Raw genomic sequence first — 15,071 nt, 5'->3', positions numbered from 1 at the left:
GCAGATTGTTGTACCTGAAAAAATAAGACATCCCCTGAAAATCAGCCCTAATGCATCTTTTGGAGCAAAAATTAATATAAGACCTGGTCTTATTTTCGGGGAAATACAATTACGGAAATCCACACAAGAGGCAATTTATTCATGCAAGAACAACCCTTACCTGGATCTCTACAACAGCACATACTGGTCTTTCTGCCCTCCTCTTTGGCTCCCATTACAGGAAAACTGATCCTTTAGAAGTGCTTATCTGATGCCCTTCCCTTCATCCTTAAAGCCCCTTGCTATTGCATGAAAATTTCATGATGTGGCCCTGATCTGACTAGTCCCGGGCTAGGTATCCCACCACACTTCAGAACACTAGGCTTCAGCCACACTGGTCTCCTTTTGGTTCCTCACATAGATCAAGCTCTTTCCACCTCAGGACCTTTGCACATGCTGCTTCTTTTGTCTGCTATGCTCTGCCCATTCACTATCTGGATTGCTAACTTTCTTCTATCAGGCTTCTGTGAACCCTACCTAAAGTTGGAACCGCTTTGTTATTCTCTATTCATCCCCTTAGTTGTTTTGAATCATTCCATTTTAACACAACATAATTTTTGTTTGTTTCTTACTTGTTCTTGGTCTGTCTCTTCCCATTAGATCTTAGGTGGCATAAGGGCAGAGCCACATCTGTTTGATTCACTTCCACAGTCGCAGTGCTTAGCACAGAGTAGGTATTTGATTAACATTTGTTGAATAAATGTAAGTGATCCACAACTGTATGGCAGGCACTACAGTAGTACTGAAGAGATCGCATTGGGTAAGATAGGATTGTTTTCAAGTAGCTAATGGCCTAGAAAAGGAAGACAGAGATGGAAACCTCATGGCAATGGAGGCAAGAATACAGCCAAGCAGACCAACGAGGAGATCCTCCTAATTATTTAGGCAAGAGACTATGAGACTCAGCGAGATGTTTCAATGGAAAAAGCTATAGCACTTTTGGGGATGACAGAAAGGCTGAGTGTAGGACGTCACTGTGATTTTTGGATGAAAGACAGTGATAACAGTGGCAAAAGAAAGGAAAGGGCCATTGAGAAATATTTTAGAAGCAGAACTTATAGAGAAGGCTTGGCACCTGATAAGGGTTTGACGAAGAGGCAGAAATGAAACGACGACTGAGCTTTGAAGGCTGGATGATGGTAAGGATGGCACTGTCAGTATCCAAAGCAAAGATTCTAAGAGAAGAGGGAAAGAATGAAAAACATAGATTTTCCTTCTTACTTGTCACAACCGTCTCCTGAAACTTAAAGCCTGTGTGTGTGTGTGTGTGTGTGTGTGTGTGTGTGTGTGTGTGTGTGTGTTTCATGCAGTGCTCAGGAAGCAGTTTTAAGTCTTGTTCACAATAGAAAATTTTGAAGTTTCAACTTGAGAACAGCAATTTTCCAAATAAGCAGTTTCATCAATAGTGTCAAAAGGATAGACAGCACTATAAATAAACACGGAACAGAAGCAGCAGTCTCAGCCCACCCACTCTGTGCACAGCTTCATCAGCACCTACATCCTAGTCTACCCTACCCAGAGGTTGGTAAATATATTTAAATGGGAAAGATTTCATGTAGAGAGAAATATACTTAACGGAAACCGAAGCTGAAGTACATAATTGTACCCATCAGAGAAAGTTGGATATTAGCCCCTTATCGGAGGCGTTGTTTGCAAAAACCTTCTCCCATTCACTTGGTTGCCTCTTTATTTTGTCGATGGTTTCTTTTGCTGTGCAGAAGCTTTTCAGTTTGATATAGTCCCATTCATTTATTTCAGCTTTTACTTCCCTTGCCTTTGAGGTCAAATTCATAAAATCCTCTTTGAACCCAAGGTCCATAAGTTTAGTACCTATGTTTTCTTCTATGCAGTTTATATTGTTTCGGGTCTTAGGTTAAGTCAGACAGAAAAAGTCAAGAACCATATGATTTCACTGGTATGTGGGTTATAAAACTGAAAACAACAAAGGAACGAGACAAACAAATGAAGAAACAAAAACTCATAGACACAGACAATAGTTTAGTGGTTACCAGAGGGTAAGGGGGGTGGGGGTGGTAGAAGAGGGTAAATGGGGTCAAGTATACGGTGATGGAAGGAGAACTGACTCTGGGTGAGCACACAATGGGATTTATAGATGATGTAATGCAGAATTGTACACCTGAAACTATGTAATTTTACTAACCATCATCACCCCAATAAATTTAATTAAAAAAAAAAAAGCAAGGAAATTGGGCGGTGTTCACAAGCTTTGCGCATTCAGAACTCTCCCTGGATGTTTTGATCAATGAATTCATGGGCTAGACATGATTATAAGTGATAGGGTAATCTTTCGGAACCAAAATAAAAATTTCAAAGATTATTTTAAAAGAAGTACAGACCAAAGTGCACCTCTGGTGGTTAAGTTGGCTTGAACTTTCTGCAAACATCACTTGGAACCAACTTTCTACCCTCTAAACTTTCCTGCTGGCTATGATTTATGTCCACGAATGGTGCTAGTGTACACATGCCCAATTTTCTATGGCTACTTGGAAAAACTTGGCCTCAGAAAATGTTATACTTAGTGGCTGCCCAGAACTTAATTAAAATTCCCAACTGACTAAGCTGACTTCAAATGGTGCCATAACTGAACTTACTAAAGCTCTTTTGCAGAAAAATATGACATTAATCCTGAGTCCAGCCACTATCAATCTTACTTGAACACTCCAAGCGCCATAATTCATACTGAAGCTGTCTCTGCACTTGCAAGTGTTTTCCAAACAAAATTTATGTTTAGGAAAATGAACAATTCATTTGGGACAGTCTTAACAGACCAAATACATTTGTATTGGTAGAAACTGATTTTCCAAAGAGTCACTGAGGCAAAACAAACACATTCTTTGACTGAACCTGACTTGGTTCAAACACATATCCACCAAGTTTGCAAAAAGTAGTAGTTTCGATTTACCTAGTCATCTGTGAGATTTCACCACACGACTAGTGATACTGCTTGGGCAAAAATGCATTATTTAACATTTTAGTACCATAATAAGGAGGTAGCGTGTCTTAGTGGGAAAAAAAAATGGATTTCGGAAGCAGAGACTTAGACTCAAATATCAATTCTTCCACTTACTTACTGTATGTTTGGCATGTAATGGAACCTCTTTACGCCTCAGTTTTCTGTGTTTTCCAAAGGGAGTCCATCACAGATGCTGTATCAGTGCTGCAAGAATCAAGTGAGATAAGGTACATAAAGAAACTAGAATAGTGCCTGATACAAGGCACACAGGAGACAGATTTGAGATAACATTCCTTTATTTTGCTAGAAAGGAACAGCCATACACATGTTGAAAGATGCCTATTAATTTAAGATGCCTTGCCATTTGCCTGCACAATACGTCTCTACGTCACAGCCCTGGGAAACATCATGAAGCCTTCATGTGTCATCCTTCATTTTACTTCTGTTCATATTCAAGTTCATTTATCCATCTGTCGTGCAGGGTGTCATGCGGGGTCTCTAGTCCAGCTCCCCACATAAGAACACAGGATATGGTGAAGCCAAAAAGGAACACTCACGGAGCCATAGATACAGGAGTCATACCACTATAGTGTCACTGGCTGCTGGGTTGGAGACACAGGAAGCAGGAGCCACACTATCTGCAACCTGCCGTCCACTTCTCTGAAATCTGCAACCCACACTCCGCCGTGCTAACTGCAGTCCGCACTTGCCAGCTCAGCCACCACCTTCTTGCTAGCCCCCATCTGCTGCTAGCCTAGCCACGGCAGTTATATTAGTGCCCAATGGCTCACTGGTTACAGCTGACGGCCAACTAGCCACAGCTGATGGCCATCCAATCACAGTTGATGGCCATTTACTACCTGAGCCAGCACCTTTCCATGTGAGGCCGAGAGCCTGGAAACTGCACTCCTGGCTCTGTCCCCACACCATCTAACCTCAAATTCACTTTGTTGCAGCCTTTTTTTATTTTTTAAGAGAGAGTTTAATTTTTCTCTCCAGAAAATCTTGCCAGCGTCATAAGAAACCACTTATAGAGCCAGTTCACCTCATTGCTCCATGTATCTGATCTATCTTCCCCACAGATGCTCAGCTTTTTCTGGGCGGAGCTAGTGTTGAACTGAATTGTTGCCCGAGTGTGCTAAATTACTGTCAGCTGATGATGCCCACTGGTATGAAACTGGCCTATTAGGGCTACCGTAGTGAGGGCTCAGAAGACACCACCGGGTCGCCAGTTGCATGCCACTTATTTGTACTATGTCAACGTACAAGTGTCATTCAGGGTTTCAGCTCCCGCTTCCCGCACCAGAACACAGGATATGGTGAGGCCAAAAAGGAACACCAACGGAGCCATGGATAGGGGGTTCATACCACTATATTCTCGCTGGCGGCTGGGTTACAGACACAGAAAGCAGGAGCCACACGATCTGCCACCCGCTTCTCTGCCAGCCAACCAACCAACGTAGCCACGGCAGTTGTATCGGTGGCTAATGGCTAACCGGTAACAGCTGATGGCCATCTACTACCCAGGCCAGCACCTTTCCACGTGAGGCCGAGAGCCTGGAAACTGCTCTCTGGGACTCTGTCCCCGCAACAAGTCACTTAATCTTGAATAATTTTCTTATCTAAAAAAGATGCTACATGGGGCGGCCAGATGGCTCAGTTGGTTAGAGCACAAACTCTGAACAAAGGGGTTGCTGGTGGATTCCCACATGGGCCAGTGAGCTGCGCCCTCCACAACTAGATTGAAGACAAGGAGCTGCCGCTAAGCTTCCAGAGGGGTGGCCGGATGGCTCAGTTGGTTAGAGCACAAGCGCTCAACAAGGTTGCTGGTTCAATTCCTGCATGGGATGGTGGGCTGCGACCCTTCCACTGAAGATTGAAAACGGTGACTGGACTTGGAGCTGAGTGGTGCCCTCTACAACTAGATTGAAGAATGACTTGGAGCTGATGGGCCCTGGAGAAACACGCTGTCCCCCAATATTCCCCCAATAAAATTAAAAAAAAAAATTCTTTGCATACTTGCTAAAAAAAAAAAAAGATGCTACAAATATCCACTGTGGGGATCAAGGTAAACATTATGTGGACTATACATTATACACAGTCCCTAAAGAGTCCAACTATTCAGTGGGAAAGATCATCAGGCAGCATATTTTAAATGATATGTAGAAATGTATTAGTCTACAATCTAACAACTGTGTATGTTAAGATATTGACAAATACTTAAATAATCAGTCGCTTTTCAAAACACACAATTTTCAGACTTTGCAAATCTCACATAAACCAGAATCTTTTCATTTTTATGAGGCAGTTGTTGAGGTATCTCATTCAGCAGAAAATGAAAAGTGTATCATCTTGAAATTACACATGAGCAACTAATCCCATTGTTGAACAAACATGTTCTACTTTGTTGGTTCAATAATATCATTCTTCTTTGTTTCTCAGTTGTTTTGCTATATCACTTAATCACTATGGGAGATTTCAAAAAAACCAAGCTGTGCCGAAATACAACCACACTGCAGTTTTTGGTTGGCTTTTAATATTATGAAAAAGAACAATCAACTGAATTGAAAGACCCTCTATTTTCCCCAAACAGGAATACATACTGAAATCCACACTTAAACACATGAGTCAGTATAGTCTCAAGGACTATATGATTTGAGCCTTAAATCTTCATGAGATAGACAAGGTGAGGATTATTCACTCATTTTTTCAGATGAGGAAACAAATTTAGAAAAGTTAAGTGACTTGCTCAAGGTCATACATCTTTCAGAGTGCAGTCAAATCCCTTAACTGCTGCTGCCAATTCAGCAAACAACCTCTTGCTTTAATAATTACACCGTTTCCCCGAAAATAAGACCTAGCCGGACAATCAGCTCTAATGCATCTTTTGGAGCAAAAATTAATATAAGACCCGGTATTATATTATATTGTATTGTTTTGTATTATATAAGACCCGGTCTTATATTATAGTAAAATAAGACCGGGTCTTATATTAATCTTTGCTCCAAAAGACGCATTAGAGCTCATTGTCCAGCTAGGTCTTATTTTCGGGGAAACACGGTAGTTAATTTCTTAAGAAAACTACAAATAAGCCATTAACTCATCAAATTACCAATGAAATACCCCAATTAAAATTCAATAATTTCCATCATTGGTGTTGCCCGTTCTACACTCCTCCCCTAACACAGAGCTATTTCATCATTTGGGCAAAGAATGGGGAGATATCTTGCACACAGATTTCTTAGAGACCACTACAATTAAGGCATATTACAACATAACTGCCCCTACTTCAGACTGAGTTAGCAAGCCCCTTCCCCAGCAGAACTTCACTATGGCCTCGTGAAGTTCAAATATCCACAGAAACTGATACAACGCTCTATCGAAGTTACTTCACAAACTGAAATGCAAGCCAGTTGTGATTATAATGTAATGAGACCAAGGCTACATCTAATTCATTCAACAAACGTTTCCTGATTAATCTTGGATCGAGCACTATTGTAAGACCTGATTTTGGGGGGATAACAGGGGACAACAGTTGAGAAACCAACACAGGAAGACACAAGATGAATAAAATAAATAAGACACAGCCCCCGTCCAGTGAGGAAAGCAAATATACATGCAAATATGTACAACTGATAAACATTATAAAGCAATGCCACTCAAAATGTTGCCTGTGGGGGCCGGCCCAGTGGCTCAAGCAGTTGGAGCTCCGTGCTCCTAACTCCGAAGGCTGATGGTTCGATTCCCACATGGGCCAGTGGGCTCTCAACCACAAGGTTGCCAGTTCGATTCCTCGACTCCCGCAAGGGATGGTGGGCTGCACCCCCTGCAACTAGCAATGGCAACTGGACCTGGAGCTGAGCTGTGCCCTCCACAACTAAGACTGAAAGGACAACAACTTGAAGCTGAACGACACCCTCCACAACTAAGATCGAAAGGACAACTTGACTTGGAAAAAAAAAAGTCCTGGAAGTACACACTGTTCCCCAATAAAGTCCTGTTCCCCTTCCCCAATAAAATCTAAAATAAAATTAAAAAAAAAAAATTCAATAATTTCCAACATGGATTTTTGCAATGTTAAATGAAATCCTGGAATATTCAATGAGATCTAAGAAAACTCACATAGGCAATTTAATGAATTCAGAAATAAAATCAACAAACAAAATGAGTATTTTACCAAAGAGAATGAAATTTTTAAAAAAGAACCAAATATTCTGGAGCTGAAGAACTCAATGAAAGAGATGAAGAATGAAATAGCCAGCTTAGGAAATAGAGCTGACCAGATGGAGGAAAGAATTAGTGATATCAAAGATAGAAATCTGGAAATGACACAAATGGAAGAAGAGAGAACTGAGGGTTAAAACAAATGAAAGAATTCTACAAGAACTCTCTGAGTCCATCAGAAAGAGCGGTATAAGAATAATGAAGGGGAAGACAGGGAGAAGGGCACAGAGAGCCTATTCAAACAAATAGTTGCTGAGAACTTCCCAAACCTATAGAAAGAACTGGATTCTCGAATCCAAGAAGCAAACAGAACATCTAATTACCTCAATCCCAACAGGCTTCTCCAAGACACATTTTATTGAAGCTGTCAAAAATTAATGCCAAAGAAAGAATCCTCAAGGCAGCCAAGAAAAAGAAGATGGTAACCTACAAAGGAAGACCCATTAGATTATCATCAATTTTTTCAGCAGAAACTCTACAAACCAGGAAGGAGTGGAATCAAATATTCAAACTATTGAAAGAGAGAAATTACCAGCCAAGAATAATATATCCTCCAAAGTTATCCTTTAGATATGAAGGAGGAATAAAGACTTTTCCAGATATATAGAAGTTGAGGGAATTTGCCACCACAAGTTCTCCATTACAAGAAATACTGAAATAGGCTATTTTAGCTGAAACAAAAAGACAAAAGGATAGAAAACTATGAGTAAGATAACTAACAGAGAGACAAAGCAGGAAATGGCAACCCCTACACAGAATAGGGCACTATATACTTAAACATAACATATAAAACATATTCTCTGACCACAATGCTTTGAAATTTGAGATCAACTGCAAAAAGAAAGCAGGAAAAACCACAGATACATGGAGATTAAACAACGTGCTACTAAAAAAAATGGGTCAAAGAAGAAATAAAAGGAGAGATAAAAAGATACATAGAAACAAATGAGAATAAAAATGCATCATATCAAAATTATTGGGATGGAGCCAAAGCAGTAAAAGGGGGAAAATTTCTATTATAGAGGCCTATTTCAAGAAACAAGAAAAATCCCAAATAAATAACCTAACGTTACATCTTAAAAACTAGACAAAATAGAACAAATGAAGCCCAAAGTCAGCAGAAGGAAGGAAATAATAAAAAGTAGAGCAGAATTAAATGAAATAGAGAACAAAAAGACAATAGAAAAAATTAATGCAACAAAGAGCTGGTTCTTTGAACAGATTAATAAAATTGACAACCCCTAGTCTAGTCTCACTACGGAAAAAAAAGATACAAATAAACAAAATCAGAAATGAAAGAGAAGTTATGATAGTTACCAAAGAATTACAAAGGATCATACAAGAATACTATGAAGGACTATATGCCAACAAATTCAATAACCTAGAAGAAATGGACAAGTTCTTAGAAATATGTAATCTTCCAAGACAGAGTAACGAAGAGCTGGAAAATCTAAACAGACCGATCAACAGTAAGTAATGAAATTGAAGCAGTCATTTAAAACCTCCCCAAAAGCCAAAGTCCAGGAGCAGATGGCTTCACTAGTGAATTCTATCAAACATTCAAAGAGGATTTAATACCTGTCCTCCTCAAACTCTTCCAAAAAATTGAAGAAGAGGCAATACTTCCTAACTCATTTTATGAGGCCAAAATTACCCTGATACCAAAATCTGATAAGGATAGCACAAAAAAGGAAAACCAATATCTCTGATGAATAGATACAGAAATCCTAAACAAAATACTAGCAAATTGAATACAACAACACACTAAAAAGATTATACACCACAATCAAGTGGGGGTTTGTTCCACAGGCACAAGGATGGTTCAACATACGCAAATTGATCAATGTGATACATCACATAAGAGATAAAAATCATATGATTATATCAATAGATGCAGAAAAACCATTTGACAAGATACAACATCCATTTATGATTAAACACTTAATAAAGTAAGTATAGAAGGAAAATACCTTAACATAATAAAGGCCATCTATGACAAACCCTCTCATAATTAATGCTAAAAAAATGAAGCCCTTTGCTCTACGTTCAGGAACACGACAGAGCTGTCCCCTATCACCTCTGCTTTTTAACATAGTATTGGAAGTCCTAGCCAGGACAATCAGGCAAGAGAAAGAAATAAAAGACATCTGAATTGGGAATGAAGAAGTTAAATTGTGTCACTTTTTGCAGATGACATGATGCTATATATAGAAAACCCTAAAGACTCCACCAAAAAGCTATTAGAAACAACAAACAAATACAGTAAAGTAGGTAGATACAAAATCAATGTACAAAAACCCACTGCATTCCTATATATTAATGATGAAATTTCAGAAAAAGAAATACAAAAAACAATTCCTTTTGCAATTGCAACAAAAATAATAAAATACCTAGGAATAAACTTAAATTAACAAAGGATGTGAAGGACCTATACACTGAAAGCTATTAATATAAGATATTCTTAAAAGAAATTGAAGAAGACACAAAGACATGGAAAGACATTCCGTGCTCATGGATTGGAAGAATCAACATAGTTAAAATGGCCATGTTACCCAAAGCAGTATACAGATTTAATGCAATCCCCATCAAAATCCCAATGGCATTTTTTCAAGAAATAGAACAAAAAATCATCAGTTTTGTATGGAACCACGAAAGACCCCTAATAGCCAAAACAATCTTAGGAAAAAAGAACTAGGCTAGAGGTATCACACTCCCTGACTTCAAATTATACTACAAAGAGACAATAATCATAACAGTATGGTATTGGCAGAAAAATAGACACACTGACCAATGGACTAGAAGTGAGAACCTAGATATAAACCCACATATATATGAGCAGATAATTGTTGACAAAGGAGCCAGAAACATACAATGGAGAAAAAAAGCCTCTTCAATAAATGGTGCAAGGAAAATTAGAAAGTCACATGAAAAAGAATGAAACTAGACTGCTGTCACCATGTACAAAATTAACTCAAAATGGATCAAAGACCTAAACATAAGACCTCAAACAATAAATTTCATAGAAGAAAGCATAGGGACTAAACTTATGGACCTTGGGTTTTGAGAGGATTTTATGAATTTTACCTCAAAGGCAACAGAAGTGAAAACAAAAATAAATGAATGGGACCATATCAAACCAAAAAGCTTCTGTACGTGAAAAGAAACCATCAACAAAACAAAGAGGCAACCAACCTAACGGGAAAAGATATTTGCAAACACCTCTAATGAGGGGCTAATATCCAAAATATATAAAGAATTTAAACAACTCAACAACAACAAAAAACAAACAAAAATTGGCAGAGGACCTGAACAGATAGTTCTCCCAAAAAGACATACAAATGGCCAACAGATACTGGGGGTGACAAAAAAACGTATACAAGCGAACATTTTGGTCAAAGTTGCTCAAAGAGTCGTTTGCCGTAATCAGAAGTGTCTGGACGCTGATGGTAACCACTTTGAGCACCTCTTGTAATTGCAGAAGTCAAACGTGACTTGTATTCATCTTTTGTTATTGGTATATATTGAGTATTACAATTTAAATACAGTTTTTCTTTCTTAAAATGTGTATACAGTTTTTTTGGCACCCTCTCTACATGAAAAAGTGCTCAACTTCACTATTAGGGAAATGCAAATCAAAACCACAATGAGCTATCACCTCACACCTGTTAGAATGGCTATTATCAACAAGACAAATAATAACAAGTTTGGAGAGGCTGTAGAGAAAAAGGAACCCTCATACACTGATGGTGTAAGTAAACCGGTACAGCCACTGTGGAAAACAGTATTGAGGTTCCTCAAAAATTGAGAATAGAATTACCATATGATCGAACAATTCCTCTCCTGGGTATCTACCTGAAAATTCAGAAAACGTTTATCTGTAAAGATATATGTGCTCTTATGTTCACTGCAGCATTATTTACAGTGGCCAAGTCAGGGAAACAACCAAAGTGTCCTTTGATACATGACTGAGTAAAAAAGATGTGGTATATATACGCAGTGGAATATTACGCGGCCATAAGATGAAATACTGCCATTTGTGACAACACAAATGGATCTTGAGATTATCATGCTAAGTGAAATAAGTCAGACAGAAACAGTCGAGAACTATATGACTTCACACATATGTGGGATATAAAACTGAAAGTAACAGGGAACAAGACAAAGAAACAAAAACTCATAGACACAGACAACAGTTTAGTGGTTACCAGGGAGTAAGGGGAAAGAGGATGTAGAAGAGGGTAAAGGGGTCAAATATATGGTGATGGAAGGAGAACTGACTCTGGGCGGTGAACACACAATGCAATATATAGATGATATTTTATAGAATTGTGCATATGAGACCTATATAATTTTACTAACCAATGTTACCCCAATAAATTTAATTTAAAAATAATAATTAAAACATTATCCATAACATTTGAAATGAAACCTATATAATTTTACTAACCCATGTTCCCCCAATAAATTTAATTTAAAAATAATAGTTAAAAAAATCATCCATAACATTTGAAAAGTCTTCTGTAATTCTTTGTGCTTTAACTGGACCGAAGCATAGAACCATGGAAAGAATGTGGGGTTTTTTCCCCCGGTGGAATTAAAAACTCTAGATGTCTGGTAAGTCTTGGTAATGTTCTAGGAGGCCGAACAGGACTCTGTCGTCATTCGTGCATATGAGTACCTCCCACTATAGTGACATAGCTACCTGGGACCTAGGAAATCCTGAAAAATGATGAAGTACTTCCAAGTGATGGTCTGAGGCTGCCAGAAGGAGATGCTTATCCTATGGGACCAGTCAAGGAGTGTAAGCTTGTTGAGGACAAAACCTGTGAGTGAGACACTTGTCTCCATCCACAGGAGAGTGCTTTGCCTAGATTAGGTCTGTGGAGCTGAATGGTAGAAATATTGCTACGTAACCGTCACACATCTACTTTAGTAGAAACATACCTATGTGTAGAAACGGGGTGAAATCAACTATGATAAACTGTAAATCATAAATACTCACTTACAATGAAATTTAAGAGTAAATTATGGCATCTTCTAGTGCCATCTACTGCTTAATTCTTGAGATACAAAATGAGCCTAATAATCTTTCACAGTGTTAATGGCGTGCATCCTTAAGATTAAAACATGAGTAACTTTTCCAGTACAGCTATTATTTTGGCACCAACTCAAGGAAATAAAATCCCTTGCATCACTAGTTACAGGGCAGGACTCAACCTCAGTAGTACTGGCGTTTTGTTGTGGGAAGCTGCCCTGTGCACTCACTGTAGGATGTTTAGCAGGATCCCTGGCCTCTACCCACTAGGTGCCACTAGCAACCCCACCCCAGTTGGGGTGACATCCAAATATATCTCCCGATATTGCGAAATGTGCCGGGGGCGGGGGCAAATCAACCTGAGACCCACTAGTATAGGGAAAAGAAATTAATATTCATACATTCATTCACCCATTCAATAAATTATTTGAATGCCTACCATCCATCAGGCTAGCCCGTGGCAATACACTGAATGAAAAAGGTGTGGTCTCTGCCCTAACAGAGCTTCCAGCAGAAAACGGAAGACAACCAATCACCAAATGCACCAACACAGGCGTACGTTCAAAGTGCAGCAAGTTCTATGAAAGAAAAGACAGACCTGGATAGGGTGGTCAGGGACGGCTTGTCTGAAGAGGTGACATTTAAACTGAGACCTGAACACTGAGGAAGAGCCAGCCAGGGAACAGTGAGGGAGCTAGCCCTGTTCCATGCACCGTTTCATCTAGGTAGGGTGTCATATGGCCTGGCTGTCTGCAGCAATCCCACTTAGACCTACGGCCCTCCGTGATCATTTGGAGGATGCATTATATTGCCACCCTATTATAAATTTGAAGGGGATTTTGTTCCTACGTCTATGTTACATATTAAGAAAACTGAGCCCCAACTCGGTTAAGTAATTTGTACAAGTTCACAAAGTTAGTAAGTGACAAAAGCGGGTTATAAAACCCTATCTGACTCCAAAGTCAATGCTTTTGACTACTCTGCTTTAATGTCTCCCATAGAGAGAAGAAAGACGACATAAGATAGAAGTACTGAGTATATATGAGGTACTAATAGAAGTGATCGTGTAAAATACAATAAATATTTGAAGAAATGATGTGCTATGCAAAGAGATCCAAGTTGGAATTGGCGTCCTTTTTTGAGTGCTCTATCAGGACCTGTGACCAAATGTTCATAGAAGACCAGAACCAGCTTCCTCACCAAAGTGGTTCTGGAGAGCTTATTCATAGAGCACCAGATAGATGGTGCAGCAGTGTACAACTCTAATAAAGGTTCAATTTCTGGCAGACACCTATTAGACATGGGACCGTAGGTGACTTCCAACCACTGAGATTATTTCCTCACCTGCGTAATAGAGATAAGGGCACAAATTCGACCTGAATCAAGGTTTGTCAAGAATGCTGTGTAAACTAAGAAGTGAAAGCAGGCTTTTTGAGCTGTTGCCATATCTGCTGCTGTTCTCAGTCGATGCCAGAATTCTTTTTTCCTTTCGATACCAGGATTCCTCAGAAGAGCAGAAGAAATGCGAGTTCCCCAGGGAGAAATATAGAGATGACATTTTTGAATGCCTTGGGTGAACTGTCTGGCCAGAAACACTAGCCTGGATCACCAGCAGCTGGATGGATCTGTCTGTCATTACATCAGTGTTTGCCATTCCACTGTGGCCCTCACAGCCCCACCTACAACAGAACTTACGAACTTATGGTAAGGGTCTCAGTTGTGACCTTGCTGTATGGCTCTCTTTTGTTTCTAGTTGGGGAAAAGACTAAACAAAAGAAAATCACTCTATTCTAGATAGAAATTTCCAAATATTGAATTGGCATTGCGATGGCACTTTTTCATATCCATCTGTGCTGGCCCGCTTGTACAATCAACACTTTATTGTCTGGGATTTCAAGCAGTTTAAAAAATATTTCTAGAAATACAGCACCCCTTGGACCTTTAATCAACCTTTCAATAGTTACTTGCTGTAACAGAAAAATGATGGAAAATGCTTATTCTTTTAACTCATTATTTTTTTTTCCACAGTGAATCACAGATTGGCTGTATTCTTTTAAACAGTAGAATGAAAATAAAACTTCTGAACTTACTTGGAAGGTGATTTTAAGTGATTAAAGTAGCTTCCATACTGTCTTTTTTAAGCTATTATTTTAAACAACTTTATGTAATTCACATACCATAAAATTCACTCCTTTAAAGTGTACGTCAGTGGTTTTTAATATATTCATGGAGCTGTGCAACCATCACCGACATCTAATGTTAGAACATCTTATTCACCCCCAAAAAGAAACTTCATCCCCACTGACAGTCACTGCTCACTCCTAACCCCCTCTCTTCCTTCCACCACTGGCAACCACAAATCTACTTTCGGTCTCTATAGATTTGCCTATTTTGGACGTTGCACATAAATAGAATCATGTAATATGTGGCCTTTTGTGTCTGGCTTCTTTCATTTAGCACATTTTCAAGGTTCATCCATATTGTAATCTGTTTCAGTACTTTATTTCTTTTTATCATCATAACAGTCCACTGTGGACAAACTGTATTTGCTTATCCATTCGTCAGTTGATGGGTTGTTTCTACTTTTTGGTTATTATGAATAACGTTTCTACAAACATTCACGTACAAGTTTCTGTGCAGATATTTGATTCCATTTCTCTTCGCTAATATACCTAGGAGTGGAATTGCTGGTTTTCCCCAAAAGTGTGAACAATGGTTATCTGAAACAATTACTGTAGAGATGGATTATTATGATAAAATAATTGGAATTCTTATAAAACTACTGTAGGCAGGCAAGAA

Source organism: Rhinolophus ferrumequinum, chromosome X (assembly GCF_004115265.2).
Source record: "Rhinolophus ferrumequinum isolate MPI-CBG mRhiFer1 chromosome X, mRhiFer1_v1.p, whole genome shotgun sequence".
In the NCBI taxonomy this organism is placed as follows: domain Eukaryota; kingdom Metazoa; phylum Chordata; class Mammalia; order Chiroptera; family Rhinolophidae; genus Rhinolophus; species Rhinolophus ferrumequinum.
Note: the sequence above shows the minus strand (reverse complement) of the source record.